This window comes from Triturus cristatus, chromosome 7 (genome assembly GCF_964204655.1).
Source record: "Triturus cristatus chromosome 7, aTriCri1.1, whole genome shotgun sequence".
In the NCBI taxonomy this organism is placed as follows: domain Eukaryota; kingdom Metazoa; phylum Chordata; class Amphibia; order Caudata; family Salamandridae; genus Triturus; species Triturus cristatus.
Window position 1 is genome coordinate 526,839,080 of NC_140590.1, and position 17,444 is coordinate 526,856,523.

Below are 17,444 nucleotides of genomic sequence, written 5' to 3' on the forward strand. Positions count from 1 at the left end.
CGTGTGTGCTCAGGTAATGTAATGTACATGCATTTGTCTTTGCTAGCAGTGTTTGGCAACATGTGTGAGTAGGTGTCTTACCTTTGAACAGGGATCAGTCAGGTTGGCCATGGCTTTACATTATCTATCTACAGACATTGTTGCACTGTGCATGTAGCAATCATGATAGCAATGGCACACTTTGCAACACGTGTTCACATACAATTTCTCCTTGTGGATACATCATGCGACATGCTTTGGAGGGATGTTAAGGTCAAAACATTCACCCAAATTGTAGGTTTTTGGACTCACACACTGATGGCTGCCCTGTACCCATTCACACTTGCAGCATTTACTTGTCAGCCCAATGTTGTTTGCTTGCTAGTATCCATGGGTAGACCTGGCACTTGTGCTGTGACTTCATTCAGCATCAACACTGACTGCTTGACAACTGTTGAAATTCATGTTTGTATCCTTGAGTAACCACTTGCTAGTCAACACACACAGAATCCACCAAATATGTTACACTCTCACTGCCAGGCTTTGTCCCTGACTTCCAAAAACACATGTCCCTTTGGCAAGTAGCTGTTGTCTTTGCCTCACAGAATGTCCAATTGTCAACTTGGTCCTGACTCCAACAGACAGACAACACACAGGTAGGACGAAGTGCATTTATTTACATTTGCAAATGATGATACAGCTCACAGCTGCAGTTCATTGGACAACAACCCCAACAGAGGTTTTGAGCCAGTTGATGTCCAGACAGAGTCCATGGGGGTAACATGTCATGGGACGTGTGGAGGAGAGGCGTGCTTCCATGAGGAGGATGACCACAATGTCATCAGGGAGATAGTGACTGCAGGAATGCAAGGTATGGAAAACCGCTGCCTGGCTGACGGGAGCACTTATCACAAAAACTTATCTGTTTTCTTCACTATGTTCATAAAGTTTATAGACGATATTTTCAATTAATACCAAGTCATCCAAGGTTCATACTTTTCCTTTTTTTATTTTTTGATTAGGAAAGTTCTTCTGTATCAATTACTTCTTGGTAGTGGTCGAAAATCAAACAGAAATTCTCTTTAAACCCAATACATTCGAGCCGGCGTGAGCAGAGTTCTCACTCCAGCGACAGACGCTGGAGTGAGAACTCTGTTCATGCCAGCTCGAATGTTATGATCCTGGAGTGAGAACTCTGTTCACGCCGGCTCGAATGTTATGATGAGACTCCTGAAGAAGGGTCGCCAATGACCCAAAATGCATTGAGTTTAAAGAGAATTTATGTTTGATTTTCGACCACTACCAAGAAGTAATTGATACAGAAGAACTTTCCTGATCAAAAAATAAAAAAGGAAAAGTATGAACTTTGGGTGACTTGGTATTAATTGAAAATATCGTCTATAAACTTTATGAACATAGTGAAGAAAACAGATATGTTTTCGGGATAAGTGCTCCCATCAGCCAGGCAGTGGTTTTCCAAACCTGGCATTCCTACAGTCATTATTTGTTCTGCGCCTTCAGACACAGTGCAAAGACAGGGACGCACATAGATAAAATCAAGAGGAATTTAGTTTAAACAATTGTAAATCGAGTGCACCGCGGTATCATTGTAAATTGACATCAGGGAGGGTAGGTCACATTTACAATCCACAAATGGTCACAGTGAACAGGGCAAAACCAAAATAGGACAGTAGCAGCTGATTTTCCCTGGCATTTTCATAAGCACAGGGTAAAGGAGAAACTGGGTATGTGGCACAGATGAATGCTACCAGACACTTTTGTGTTGGAAAGAGGTGCAGTCCACATTTTCTTCCTCTGATGTGTGTGGTGTCGCCTGTGAGTGGGGTGTTGTAGGTGGGGCAGCGGAGGGAGGCACACACATATCAGGGGCAGAAGATGTGTATCCCGTGCCTATAGCAGCATTCATCGTGCCAACATATGAGGCAGAACAGCAGCGAGGAAGGTCTGCTGGTTTTGCAACACAGCAGCAACTTTGCTGTGGTAGGCAGCAAAGTGGGAGTCCTGCTTCTGCCCCATGGACTCCAAGGTGGTTCTGATTACCTCCAGCTGGTTTGGCCACTTCACTGGTGCCACTTTGGCAGCACATTTGGTCATGCCTCTGCCTCAAGGCACCAGCGATGTCAGCCAGGGACTGCTAGAGACCACGGAGCAGAGAGTAGGTGCCTCCGATGGCAGCAGTGTTTCCCTATTGAGACTGAGGCACTCACGGAGTACCTCTAAGGTGGCCACCATGGTCTCCATCCCTGCTCGCACCTGCTCGCACCTGCTCTACCAACTACCGCTGGACTCCTACTGCAGTATGTTGGAAGGTAATCTGTGGGTCCTTGGAGAACTGGGCTCTGGATGAGGTGGCAGGTGGTGCCTGTTGGTTGGTAGGCAGGGGATGTGGAGACCCCATGTCGCTGTTAACCCTCCCAGTGTCCGAGGATGGTGTTCAGATGGAGTCCAAAAATTCTTGGAGGGTGTTCTGGTGGATGCTTTGAAGGTTGTCATCCCCATCATCACCGAAGTTCAGGATAGCGTGCTGGCCAGGAGGTGAGGGTTCATCCTCTGCAATGAGATGGAGAAATGCTATTGCTAATCTCTCTCAGATATTGACATGAGTAATCCAGTTGACAATCAATATTAAATAAATTTTACTTTCAGTTTTTCATTGATGAGTAGGACACCTGTTACACAAGGGTATGGATTGCAAATTGCACTGTATTTCCCTTTCAGATTACTGAATCTCAGCATTGTTCTCACTACCAGTCAGTCAATAAATCTTTATTCGGTTTAAGTGCAAACCATAAAAGCATCCTACAAAACATGATATATAAAAGCAGTTGAAGGTACGTAATTCATTTTGAACAGTCGATAGCTCCTAAAAACCTAGAAAAACAATCAGTAGAACAATTAAAAACAATTCCATTTTAAAAACAATAAAAAGAGGATATACATAATATAATTTTACATTCATTTCCTCAAAAATCTAATAACTGCTGATAAAAAATTAGCAATGTTAAAAGTTTCCCAAACGTCAGTTAGCATTTGGAGGTAGAGAAGGGCAGGTCTCACCTGCACAAAGCCTTTGTTTTTTAAGATAGGGAGTATAAAACGTTTCCTGATGTCAATGAAGTGTTCACAGAAAAAAAGGAAATGTGTGATATCTTGTTGTGAGAAATTATCACAGGTACAAGGGCCAAGATCCTCTACCCTTTTCCATCCTTTTTGTTCTCCAATAAGTAGATGCAATTGGTTAAGTCTAAATCTAGTCAATAAAAAACTATGGTTATTATTTGTGACGTATCCTAAATATGGTTCCATGGATGGTGTTGTTTTACATAGCTGGTGAGCCCTTACAGTTACCTTTAACAACTCACTCTCTTCCCTATCCATGGTGGCTATACACAAATACGTTTCCTTGCACCATTTTATATCTCCCTTCACTAGAGCTTCAGGTGATTGATATAATTCTGGGCGGCCCAACTTTATTGCCAGTCTCTGGATATATTTAAGCCAGGGTATACACAGCCCATGGTCAAGTGACATACAATCTTTCATGATGATACGGTTAAGCAGTAGGTCAGGATTTAACCAAATGCCTATCCATTTCAGTAATGGTGCCACAGCAATAGAATCTTCCACAAAGCCAATTCCAAGCTCCTGATGGGTATTGTAATTGGCAGTGGTTTTCGGGACAGATAGGAGGTTCTTTAAAAACCTATCTTCAACAATCTGTATGTTCTTTACATTCTTTATGCCCCATAACTCGGACCCATACATAGCTAGAGAGAAACACTTGGCTCTATATATTTGGATAAGGGCCTTCATTGGCCTGGCTCCTAGCTTTCTGGCAAAACCCAATACGGCCAGAGTCGCTCTGGTTAATACGATTTTTTTCGCTGTAATTTGGGTTACCCAGGATCCTTGGTCGTCAAAAAGTACGCCCAGGGAATGACGACACCCTAGTTAGTGTATGCCCCTCACAGTTAAAGGTTTTAGCCTTTAAAGATTTTTGTCCAATGGCCATTACATGCGATTTTGAAAAATTGACGCTTAGATCCAATGCCTTCATAAAACCCGCAAAAGAGTCTAACAATAATTGAAGACCCACTGCCGTTCTTGCAAGTAAGGCGGCGTCGTCCGCATATAAAAGTGCGGGAATCAGACATTTCCCTGCACGCGGAATATCTTTACATGAAGCAATTAGGGCATTGTCTAGATTATTTATGTATAGTGTAAAGAGCAGGGGTGCCAGAATGCACCCCTGTCTAACTCCATTTGATATAGGTATATCTTCCGTACAATTGCCGTGTTGATCGTACCTAACCATAGCAGATAAATCCCTATGCAAGTCAGCTAAGAAGTAGACGATGTTTTTGTCTACTCCATAGGATAGGAGCAAGGACCACAGTTTTGACCTGTTTACACGGTCAAAGGCCGAGGACAGGTCCATAAAGGCTACCAATAATGCTCCATTCTTAGCCACCGTATATTTACCTATTAGTAGTTGCAAATTCAGGCATTGATCTATAGTACCCATCCCTTTTCTGAAGCCGTACTGGGCCATAGAGAGTGTTCCAGATTCCTCTAGCCAGCCAATCAGTTGGCCAAGGACCACCCTACCCAGTACTTTCACAGAAGAATCTATTAGGGATATCGGGCGGTAGCAACTCGGGTCACCTCTATCGCCCTTTTTGTATATGGGTATAATAACCGATCGCGCCCAAGTAGAGGGCAGACCCAAATGGCAGGCATTAACAAAGACATTGAATAAGATCTTAGACCAGGTTTTTACGTCTGATTTAAAGAGGTCTGCCGGGACTCCATCGGGTACCGGAGCCTTATTACTTGTCATTTGCATAATGGCATGTGTGACTTCTAGTTCTGTGAAGGTCAGAGAATATTTCTCCATATTTAAAATTGGGCCTTCCAACATCCCGTTTCCATCATACACCTGTTTAAAATGACTGTGCCATTTTTTATCCTGGATACCACAGTCAAGCTCACTATTACTTTTATCCTGAAAAAAGGGCTTATTAACCACAGTCCAGAATTTAGCACTGTTCTTGATTACATCTATTGATAAAAGCTCATTCCACGCTTCCTCCCTAATTTCATTTTTACGCTTGCTTTGTGCCTTTTTGTAAACATTCCTTAGGGCAGCAATTTCCGCTTTGTCAGGCGGCACGGCTTTCAGCGCTACCATCAACTTCCGTTGGGCTATTGAGCAATTATGATCAAACCATTTTTCCCCGTTTCTGGGTTGCCCCTTCCATACTTTTTTAAGGTCACTATCGACCTGGGTGCAGATTCTACCGTAGGCTACTAAGACCTCATCCCCTATGATGTCATCTTTCAAACAAGTGGACATATCATCCCCAACCTTTCCCATCAGGTTTTCCTTAAAGTCCTTCGATACCACACGGCACCATTTCAGGCGACGCATTTGATCGGTGGGCCTTATCTCAAGGATTCCAGCAGTCAGGATGTCAATTTCTTTTTTCCTTAAATCATCTGACAAAGTCACCTGAACAGGGTGGTGATCACCATAAGTAGTCCAGCTAACTTTATACTGGCTCACCCTACTTAATAAGTTTACACTCACAAAAATATAATCAATAGTGGACCCCAGACCGCTTCCTTTATAGGTTGGGATATCTCCTGTATATTTGGTGGGGTAGATCAAATCATTTCCAACGATCAGATCTTCTAGATACAAACCCTGCGGGGTGTGTTCAAAATGAATATTATCTTGGTTTGGTGGGCCTAAACTGTCCCAAACAAAACAATTACCTAAGCAACAATGAACATTAAAATCACCAAGCACAATAACCGAATAATGGTTCGTACTGTTGACATTACACATTTCCAAAAAATCATGTAGACTGACTAAATGTTCGTTAGGCGTACTCTTAACAAAAGAATTATAAAAATTGACAATAAGCCAATTCCCGATTAAGTTAGTTTGAATTTCCACTGCAAGGCAATATGGCGAACCGGTCTCCACTTTCGTATAGATCCCTTCAAGTTTTAATGAGATAAGGGTTAAGAGACCACCCTTTGCCCTCCCCCTGGAGGAGACAACTGCAGCCGACCAAAAATCTGCATACCCATCCAACAAAAATGTGTTTTCCGTGTCCCAGGTCTCTTGTAACCCAATGATTTCACAATCAGTTAAACAGTTCCTCCACTGTGGATCATTTGCTTTACTGTTCAGCCCAGCGATGTTCCAACTGAGGACCCTGGTACCTCGACGTAGGGCCGACGCTCCCACCAAACCATCAGTGATGCCGCCATGGGCATCCCCCTCTGTATTCGTGACATGTAGGGTACCACCCTCCCTAGGGCACACTGAGTTTTCATTTGACCCGTGTTCCTCCTCCATAGTCAAAGTGGGAGCTTCTATGGCAGGTGAAAAATGGTCCCGGCCATATTCAAGTCAATCGTTTGAATCTAAGTTACTCAATGGTTGATAACGATTGACAGTGGCAACCCCGTGGGCAATACGCCCTTCAGAACCAATTTCTCTGCCCCTGCGTAAGTCGTTTATGGGCTGCTTTGTAAGAGGTCTATAGAAATATCCCAGTGGGCGAAGTGTGATACCCTGATCAGTATATGGCAGCGAGGACGCTCTTAACAGGGCATTATTAACTAAAAATGGGTTACTAAAATTTATAATGACGCAGTCCCCCTTAATATTCTTATATGATCGCCCTATCCATGAGACTCTCCTGGTGGTTAATATCTGACGTGATAACTCTACTGGGAACCCACACTCTTTATTTAACCACGAAACAGTTTTGTTCTTTAAAGATTCGTGGGATTCTGGCTTGTTTAACAAACCAGCCTCTAATAGAGGTGGAACATTAGTCAACACTGCCACAAATGGGGCACACTCAGGAGGTAAGTCTGGTCGTGCACTAACCGTGCGACTAGACCTTATTTCCCTCTTACTCCCTGGGCGTGTTTCTAGAGATGGAGTTTTATTCACAGTTGTCAGGGGCACAGCATCTGCAGGTTCTACTAAACTAGTTCCTTCCTTAAGGGGCTTATAAGGCTCGTTTATTCCCCTCGGGCCCCTTACGGCAGTGCTAACATTTGCAGTTATGTCACTACGGGGACCCAGAAGGTTTCGTAATCTTTCAATTTCCGCCGCTAACACATCAATTTTGGCCACTAAGGGTTCAACTATCTTGCTAATTTTGGCCTCCAAAATGCCAATCAGGCAATCTATTTGTTCTGAATCTATTTTGATTGTGGCATTGTTTGGCAGAACCTCCTTTAAACTATCCCCATTAGTAGGCGGAGGACCTGTTTTTTTGTTACTATTTCGGCCACCCCCCGTTTAGTTATTGTATGCTTACGAGGTCTCAACACTCTGAGTTGCCGGGGCCAAGGACCCCTCTAGTGGAGCCTCATTGATGTCTTTTGGGTCGGCTATGTTATCCTGAATCTGCACTGTTTCAGGGGATAGGAGAACTAGATCTGCCGAGTTTACCAGATCATGTTGTTCAATACTACAGCTAACAGCCTGAAAGGAGGGAGATAATGTAGTGGACGTGCTGGTCAGTAGGGGAGAAGTCTTTCACTATTTATTTTAGTAACAACTTTCACCAGATAATTATCTAGTGTTGCAGCGGCGGAGGGTGTTTTGCCTATTGTGGATTTCGACATTTTCAAAGATACCACGGGGATGTTTAATATTTAATATTAAAAATACCAAACTATAAAAGCGCCTACACGAGCAAATGATGACAAAATAAATCAATAAGGGAATGAATCAGCTCCTTGTCCTATATATCGTCACTCATACTCTATGAGGCGATAAACTCGCCAAGTCCAACAAACAGGTAACAGGAGCGAATACCTTACGCCTAATAACGTGGCCCGGCCCGGCCTCCTTCTGCCTCTGAGGGCCTCAGAGGGCCCGCCCTTTGCCCGGGCTTAGCCCGGTGCCGCCCGCGCACGTCCCGGAGGGAGCCGCGATCTTTTGTGCGCCTCCGGGCTCGTGGGTGGCGTCGGCGGCCGCTATGAAGCCTGGGAGCTGTAGTCTCCCCCTGCTCACGGCCGCGAGGATGGAGTAGCGGCGGCAGGGGAGACACACAGCGTGAGAGGCCCAGGAGCGGCGGCGGCAGCGCTTGCAGGACAGGGCAGCAACGAAGTCCCCCAGCAGGTAAAGCGAGCTTTCAGCCTCTGATTCAGGTTCCCGCTCCCCCGAGGGAGCCGCGATCTTTTGTGCGCCTCCGGGCGCCTGGGTGGCATCGGCGGCCGCTATGAAGCCTGGGAGCTGTAGTCTCCCCCTGCTCACGGCCGCGAGGATGGAGTAGCGGCGGCAGGGGAGACACACAGCGTGAGAGGCTCAGGAGCGGCGGCGGCAGTGCTTGCAGGACAGGGCAGCAACGAAGTCCCCCAGCAGGTAAAGCGAGCTTTCAGCCTCTGATTCAGGTTCTCACTACCACTGTGTGCCTACTCTGAGTGGATGGGCCCTGTCATACTAGTCAGATTACGATTAGTGATGCTCAACCCATTTCATCAAGAGAGTTGGTTATGTGCAGAGTGTCACACATCATTTTGATCAGACCCATATACCTTTATGTGTACATGCCTCCTCTGGCTGTTACCAATTTTGTCCCTGGCAGCTGATTTACTGAAAAGCAGTGATGGCACCCTGATCACACATTGACTCTCATGTACCTACAACACCCACATTATGCTTGACCATATCCAATGGACTGACATGGCAAGCTGTTGTAGAGTGATATGTCAGACAGCACCCCACATAGCAGTAGTGCTGGGAATGTACCTACCAAGGGGCATATTCACATGGAAATGGCGCAGCATGGAGAAGCCAGGGTTCTTTTGTCTTGCGCATTACACAATATTGCATTATAAATTATGCACTTTGAGCGGTAATAACTAAAAGTTAAAAGATGCCTTCTACGAAGAGATTATTGCACTAGTCCTCGGTGTAACCAACGTATTCTGAATATTTTTCTTGGAAAATGGTTTTTCCTAGTTTGTAAATTCAATTCCTCGCTGTGTTATCACTAGGATCACCTTAAAGGAGGGAACTATTGACTTTTACGAACAAACCAGAAACGTCGTGGTCCAAAAGAGAAGGATATAAAAGAAAGATCACAAGGAGATACTCAAAGATATACAAATGGCAAAGTAGGTTACCTCAAATATGTTAATTCTCCACATACAAAATAATAAGCCTTTATTGAATCACTACAAATATATTATTTAAAGAACAGCGATAAGTAGTGTCAACTTTTTTGCTATTAAAATATTTCTTGTCCATATATGTAGAAACGAGACGACAACACGAAGGTTGGCACCCTAAGCTGCATTCTCACAACTATGCTGCAGAGCACTCATTTTGTGACAAGATAATTTCACCAAACTCTGAGATCTTGAAGTAGCTTGAAAGGTAAACATCATATATGTGGGTTTTGAACATATAAGGTACTAACATAATCAAAAACATTTGTTTAGAAATATCTCTGACTTTTTTTAAAAATACACGTGCAAAGTCTAATCGCTGGCCATATGCGCTTGTTCATAGCTGTGTGTAGAGCAAGATAGTAGCGGTGAGCACATGAATGAAACTACAGAAAGCACTTATCGCTACCCACATAGCAACATTAAACAGGTAGGAAGTATTATTATGCATTTTCTTACTTGAGCTAGTTCCCCCCGTGGCATGCTTGCCATGTTCTGTGAGAAGAATGAGCATATATAGGAGGACCTAAATGACTTTACAGACATTAAATGTTCCTTTGTATATGCGTGACTTCTATCCTAGAATTGTGACCCAAAACTACCTGCCTCCGCTTTGGGAGCAGTCTATCTCCTTTCATTTAACCCTCTCTGATGTTTCTCTATGGATATGGGTCTATTTCACTCAGTGAGAACACTGCCTAGTGGCACATTTGCAATTTTGATAGCATGAAAAATATTTTAGTCATTTGTTCTGGAGATAATGTGAGATTTCTCCTGTGGGCTTCTAATAAATTAATATTAATTCAGACATCCAGTAAAATAACACCCTACATTTTCTTTTCAGAAAACTTATCCCCCTTATCTTGCCTGTTACAAAATAGTTAAGTAACAGGTCTTGAAGAAGATGGCATTCAAAGAGGATTAAGCCATCGAAACGCGCATCGACCAGTCTGTATGACACACCTCAGCGTTCAGCACAGCATCAGAGGGTTGAGCGGTTCACCCCTGTTAGTTTTTTTCTGTGCATGCTGTTTGGCTCTGGGGTGGGTAGTATGCATGTTACGTATGACAGTGATATGAATGTGAAGTGTGTAGAGGTGTAAATGGTTTGGGGATTTTCTGAATTAATGCCAATAATTGTATGTTGGTGTTAACAGACATAATAATTTTTTCTTCTATTTGGCATTATTTCTGTTTTCCCAAAGTCAATATATATATGTAAAGACTGTTATATATTTTTGCACGGCTTGGACAGTTTTGTACATAAAAAGAAATGTTTGTATGTTTTAAAAACAAGAGATGAATTTCACTCGTACGTAAAAATGATGAAAAAAAGAAACTAAATAAAAAAGATATAATAATAATGTATACATACGGTTGTTTTGTGCTTTTTCTATGTGAGCCCACAAAAACTTGACGTAAAGCAATATAGGTCTAGAGGGATACTGTGTATTGTAGTCTTCTGTTCTTTTCCCCCTGTTCCCTGACCTGAAAGCAAACGTTTTTAGGGGGTTGCCTTATCTCACTTGATTAACAGTGGTTTTTTAATCACAGGCCTTCTTGGGAGTGTCCCATCTGCCTATCAAGGTAAGCAAATGTGTCCATGACTAGAGTGTTCCTTCCTTTTATTTTTCCTCACCAACCCTGTTCCAACTAAGTGGAGTGGCTGGCAATACATTTTTCTTCCTGGGTTTCATCACTCTTCCTTTTTTAGATTATATTTATTGTCTTAAAATAAAAAAAAATTCCTTTAACTTTTAGTATATCACTTGGTTTAACACATTTAATAGCTGGTTTTATTTTAGAGGAGTGAGTAATCAGGGTCAAAACCCATCAGAGAGTACCCTACGACAACAAGATGGAGGCCTTACAAACTTTCGGCTTTACTGACGCAGATTTTACAGCACTGATTGGTAACACTGGCAACATCAATCAAAGTATTACATTATCTAGCGCTGCCAATAGTGAATGGCAAGCACTACTTAACTTAAGGAAAAAATGCAAGAGAATGGAGTCTCATGCTACATTTATGCTAGAGTACCTCAGAGCTGGAGTTATCCCATCGGGCCTACGAGTACGTAATGTTCCAACACTATTCGTAGAATTGCGTAAATTCTTAGAGAGAGGGTCTCATATAAGCAACAGATGTTCAAGAGACTGGATGATTTTAATCATTGAAACAGCAAGAGAATTAGTAGCGGCCCTGAATATAGAAATTCAAGAACTAGAGGATAAACTTAAGATCAGTACAGCTGTAGAGGAGGCTAAGTTAAAATTAAACAGTTTGAATGCCGAATTACATGATTTTGAGGAATACATAATTAAGAAAAAGACAGAAAAACTTAAGAAGGACATAAAATGGTTCACCCAAAAAGGCATACCCATATCTGAGAAGTAATTACTATCAGGAATGGCAAAATGAAAATGAGACACAGACATACGTGTATAACAATAAGAGAAAAGTGGTTACTTTTTCGGATACCAATTCATCGGAATCAGATGGAGACGCCCCTAACAACTATGAGGATACCTTTCAGGGACAACGACCCCATAGAGGGAGAGGCAGAGATTATCAACCTTATTATCAAGCCCCACCTCCTTTTTTAGGGAGAGGCCGAGGCCTGAACAGAACTCGCTATACCAAATCAGACAGGAGAGGGTACCAGCAGATGGACCCTCCACCTCCTCAAATGTACATGAGGACCAGGAACCAACAGTACTGGAGGAATTGACAAATAGGCCTAGAACGGACACTATGCCTATCTTTAATATCTCTACACATATGTTGAGCTCAGATGAAATAGCTATTCTGAGCAGAGGGCTGTCCTTTGTACCAAACACTTATTGCAATAAGTTCAAACTTATGCAGGACATTTTTTTCTTCTTTAGGAAAATTCGCCTCAAAAAATTCTTCTCAGGTAGAGAAGAGGGAGATGTAGACGAAAATCTCTCAGGATGTAAACCAAAATCGACCTTCACTCCCACCCTGGAAATGGTAGGCCCAGAGGTGTCCATTTTTGAGAAATCCGTTCTCAATGACATTAACAAATTAATTGGATACAATTACAATAGTAAGCCCAATTTGTCGGTTGCAGAAAGAATTGCCCTTCTCAAACTTCAAAACACCTCTGATCTCACTATAAAACCTTGTGATAAAGGTGGGGGCATAGTCCTTATGGACACTGAAAAATATGAGGAAAAGGTACACCAAATGTTAGCCGTGGCTGAACATTACAGACCCATAAAATCAGGGGCAATCACCAAGTTGAAAGAATTAATTGGCCATGTAACTAGCAAAGCCTATGAAGAAGACACTATGTGTGAGAAAGAATACTTGTTTTTGAACAAAACTAACACAGTAATTCCAGCACTATATGGTGTGCCTAAAACACACAAAAATATTATAGACCCACCATTACGTCCAATAGTATCTTCTATAAATTCCTCCACTGAACCACTGTCCAAATACGTGGATGCGCTCCTGTGCCCATTAACAACTCAGTATAAATCCTATATCAAAGACACAGGGGATATTATAAACAAACTGGAACATGTACCATATGACTCCAATTGTGAGATTCTAGTCACACTAGATATCGAAGCATTGTACACTAACATACCACAACAACCGGCAGTAGAAGCAGTTAGGACTCTCCTAGAAAGAACATCAGGAGATAGGCCTGACGCCTTCATAGTGGAATGTTTAGAAATAGTACTAAAAAATAACTACTTCGATTTCAGAGGGGACCTATACAATCAAGTCAAAGGGACCAGTATGGGGGCATCTTGTGCCCCCAGTGTAGCCAACATCTATATGGGTGAATACGAACTGAAACACATTTTCAATGCAATGGCACCGTTTTATGAGAATGTCCACAGATGGCACAGATTTATTGATGACATCTTTTTTATCTGGCGCGGAGATGAAGAAACATTGACAATTTTCATTGACTGGCTGAATGCCAGTGATGAGAATTTGAAATTTACCTGCCATAGAAGCACTACATCGGTAGAATTTTTGGACATTATCATCCAGGCAGATGGGGGTGAAATCTGTGTTTAATTTTTTCAGGAAACCTACATCTAAGAATACTATCTTATCACATACCAGCTACCACCCTAACTGTCAAAAAGACTCCATTCCCTTCGGCGAGTTTTTGCGAATTAGACGCAATTGTTCTAGCATCAGGGACTTTGACATACATGGGGAAGATTTAAAACAGAGACTGTTATCACGCGCCTATCCAAAACGTCTGATTAGATCTGCTTACAAGAGGGCACGTTATTACAATCGCGATGCCTTACTAGCAGGGAACACACGTCCTAAAAATGACAGAATGGTTTGTGTCATAAACTACTCGACTTTGAACTTTAAGATAAAGAAGGTTTTGAACAAAAACTGGCATATCTTGAATGCGAATGAAGAACAGGAGACCATCCAAAAACCCATTCTTGCATATCGTAGAAACACGAACCTCAAAGATAGCCTAGTCCACACGAGCCCTAAGTACAATCAATCTAGCTTACAAACTACCTTGGTGGGACCTCCTATTCTGGGGAACCATAAATGTGGCACATGCATTGCATGTGACAGTGCCATAGTTACCGAAACCTGGAATTACCGAGGGAAGAAAGGGAAACGACGTGATTTTACCAATTGCAGGAGTCAGAATCTTGTTTATCTTATCCTGTGCCCATGTACCCTCGGCTATGTGGGAGAGACAGGTCGCGAGTTTAGAACTCGCTACAGTGAACACAGATCAGCAATTAAGACACGAAAATTATCATGTCCAATGGTCCAACATTGCATTAATCTCAAACACAATGAAAACGAACTGAGGTGGCTGATCCTGGAAAAGGTAAGACACACCCCAGGCAAAGACACAAAAGAGGTTCGGAAAGTACGAGAAACCTATTGGATTTACACTCTGGACACGGTTAAAATCGGTCTAAATGAGGAAATAGTGTGGCACACAAGATGATGTGCAGCTAAGACTACACATCATCGGTATGTTGCTTCCGTGATCTTCCTTTCTCATTTATTTGATCCAGACTGGTATTACATATAACCATGCCAATTGCCATCATTTCCACCAATATTCTGTGCATTATCGTACGAGTGGCATTATATCATCTTTATGTCAAAACTGCACGACATGAGAAAGTGAACACATATTGGAGTGATGAGAACCTCCTGTTTCTCTCACAAGCACCACATTTAAATAAACATCTTATCGACATTGTACAGCACATATGAGGCATACTCACGTATGTGTACTATGTCTGTACCCATACCATACTTGTGACATCTCATTTTGGCACATTGAGTCTGTTCTATTACCAATGGCGGTTTACCATTGTAAAGTTGCCCCTAAATGGGCGTAGAATTTCAGCTTTACGGTTGGAGAATTGAGGCTCTGATCATGTACAAATGGTGTATATCACTCTGTACCACCGCATTCTTATTTTTTGGTGGAAGGCAGGCAGCACCGCGTGTTGCAAATCCGGCATAAAGTATTTTTAACAACTAATATTCCTTCTCAATGTGGCTAATTGTATTCCCTTCATACCAAGGTTACTATTTACCCATCTTAAGATGGCGTCGGCGCCTTTCTAACATTAGCGAAAATATACTTATACCCCATTTGTCGTGTTGAAAAACTATGATATGAGAACCTTTGGAACCAAATAACTTTTCCCTTTTACCTTTGACAGATAAGGTACACATACATATACATATGTCTACCTTTTCAGAGGTAGGGAATATATATGGAATTTGATCTCTTAATATCCACTCAAAGATGGCGTCGTAGATTACACAACAACTCATCCAATCAAAGAGTGAGCCGACGCATAGGTAATGGCGTCATAGCGCCTCGCAGGTGTTCCGTATTAGAGATATTCCGTCAGCCTTGTTTAGGACATAAAAAGGCAGAGCTATCCACTGCGCTTTTGCGGAGTTGTTACAACGCAGGGGCTGCCGGTCGTGCAAAATTTTTCATTCTCCCAAGGTAAGGTGTATGTCGGCGGTACTGTGTAGATACTAGTTATATATATATTATAGAACGGGAACTAATTGATCCCCTCTATATTTCAAAAGAATGCTTTTTATCGCATTAAGCATGTGAGTAAAACATTTCTTAGTTAATGCCTGAGGTTTTGGGTCCGTATATCACCAGTTCCCTAACGTATTTGGGACTAATATTGAATACATCTGAGGCAACTTTGGGACAAATTTATAACTGACCGATAGTTTTGACAGTATTTATGAGGTATTTCCCCATGATAGGCCGCTAGACAGTATCTATGGTTTAAAGATGAGGGCAACCTACTAACCCCTATGAGAACGGAGAAGCCAGGGTTCTTTTGTCTTGCGCATTACACAATATTGCATTATAAATTATGCACTTTGAGCGGTAATAACTGAAAGTTAATAGATACCTTCTACGAAGAGATTATTGCACTAGTCCTCGGTGTAACCAACGTATTCTGAATATTTTTCTTGGAAAATGGTTTTTCCTAGTTTGTAAATTCAATTCCTCGCTGTGTTATCACTAGGATCACCTTAAAGGAGGGAACTATTGACTTTTACGAACAAACCAGAAACGTCGTGGTCCAAAAGAGAAGGATATAAAAGAAAGATTACAAGGAGATACTCAAAGATATACAAATGGCAAAGTAGGTTACCTGAAATATGTTAATTCTCCACATACAAAATAATAAGCCTTTATTGAATCACTACAAATATATTATTTAAAGAACAGCGATAAGTAGTGTTAACATTTTTGCTATTAAAATATTTCTTGTCCTTATATGTAGAAACGAGACGACAACACGAAGGTTGGCACCCTAAGCTGCATTCTCACAACTATGCTGCAGAGCACTCATTTTGTGAGAAGATAATTTCACCAAACTCTGAGATCTTGAAGTAGCTTGAAAGGTAAACATCATATATGTGGGTTTTGAACATATAAGGTACTAACATAATCAAAAACATTTGTTTAGAAATATCTCTGACTTTTTTAAAAAATACACGTGCAAAGTCTAATCGCTGGCCATATGCGCTTGTTCATAGCTGTGTGTAGAGCAGGATAGTAGCGGTGAGCACATGAATGAAACTACAGAAAGCACTTATCGCTACCCACATAGCAACATTAAACAGGTAGGAAGTATTATTATGCATTTTCTTACTTGAGCTAGTTCCCCCCGTGGCATGCTTGCCATGTTCTGTGAGAAGAATGAGCATATATAGGAGGACCTAAATGACTTTACAGACATTAAATGTTCCTTTTTATATGCGTGGCTTCTATCCTAGAATTGTGACCCAAAACTACCTGCCTCCGCTTTGGCAGCAGTCTATCTCCTTTCATTTAACCCTCTCTGATGTTTCTCTATGGATATGGGTCTATTTCACTCAGTGAGAACACTGCCTAGTGGCACATTTGCAATTTTGATAGCATGAAAAATATTTTAGTCATTTATTCTGGAGATAATGTGAGATTTCTCCTGTGGGCTTCTAATAAATTAATATTAATTCAGACATCCAGTAAAATAACACCCTACATTTTATTTTCAGAAAACTTATCCCCCTTATCTTGCCCGTTACAAAATAGTTAAGTAACAGGTCTTGAAGAAGATGGCATTCAAAGAGGATTATGCCATCGAAACGCGCGTCGACCAGTCTGTATGACACACCTCAGCGTTCAGCACAGCATCAGAGGGTTGAGCGATTCACCCCTGTTAGTTTTTTTCTGTGCATGCTGTTTGGCTCTGGGGTGGGTAGTATGCATGTTACGTATGACAGTGATATGAATATGAAGTGTGTAGAGGTGTAAATGGTTTGGGGATTTTCTGAATTAATGCCAATAATTGTATGTTGGTGTTAACAGACATAATATTTTTGTCTTCTATTTGGCACTATTTCTGTTTTCCCAAAGTCAATATATATATATGTAAAGACTGTTATATATTTTTACACGGCTTGGACAGTTTTGTACATAAAAAGACATTTTTGTATGTTTTGAAAACAAGAGATGAATTTCACTCGTACGTAAAAATGATGAAAAAAAGAAAGTAAATAAAAAAGATATAATAATAATGTATACATAAGCGTGTTTTGTGCTTTTTCTATGTGAGCCCACAAAAACTTGACGTAAAGCAATATAGGTCTAGAGGGATACTGTGTATTGTAGTCTTCTGTTCTTTTCCCCCTGTTCCCTGACCTGAAAGCAAAA

The 17,444-nt window shown here is 41.7% G+C and overlaps 1 long non-coding RNA gene across 1 annotated transcript in view; it reads right to left on the reverse strand.

Annotated features, from left to right (window-relative positions):
• Positions 1-644: 644 nt before the first annotated feature.
• LOC146810015 (uncharacterized) overlaps positions 645-17,444 on the reverse strand; it is a 122,591-nt gene continuing 105,791 nt past the window's right edge. The window contains exon 3 of the long non-coding RNA XR_014965622.1: positions 645-2,550. This is a non-coding gene — a long non-coding RNA (uncharacterized LOC146810015). The remainder of the gene's footprint in view (positions 2,551-17,444) is intronic.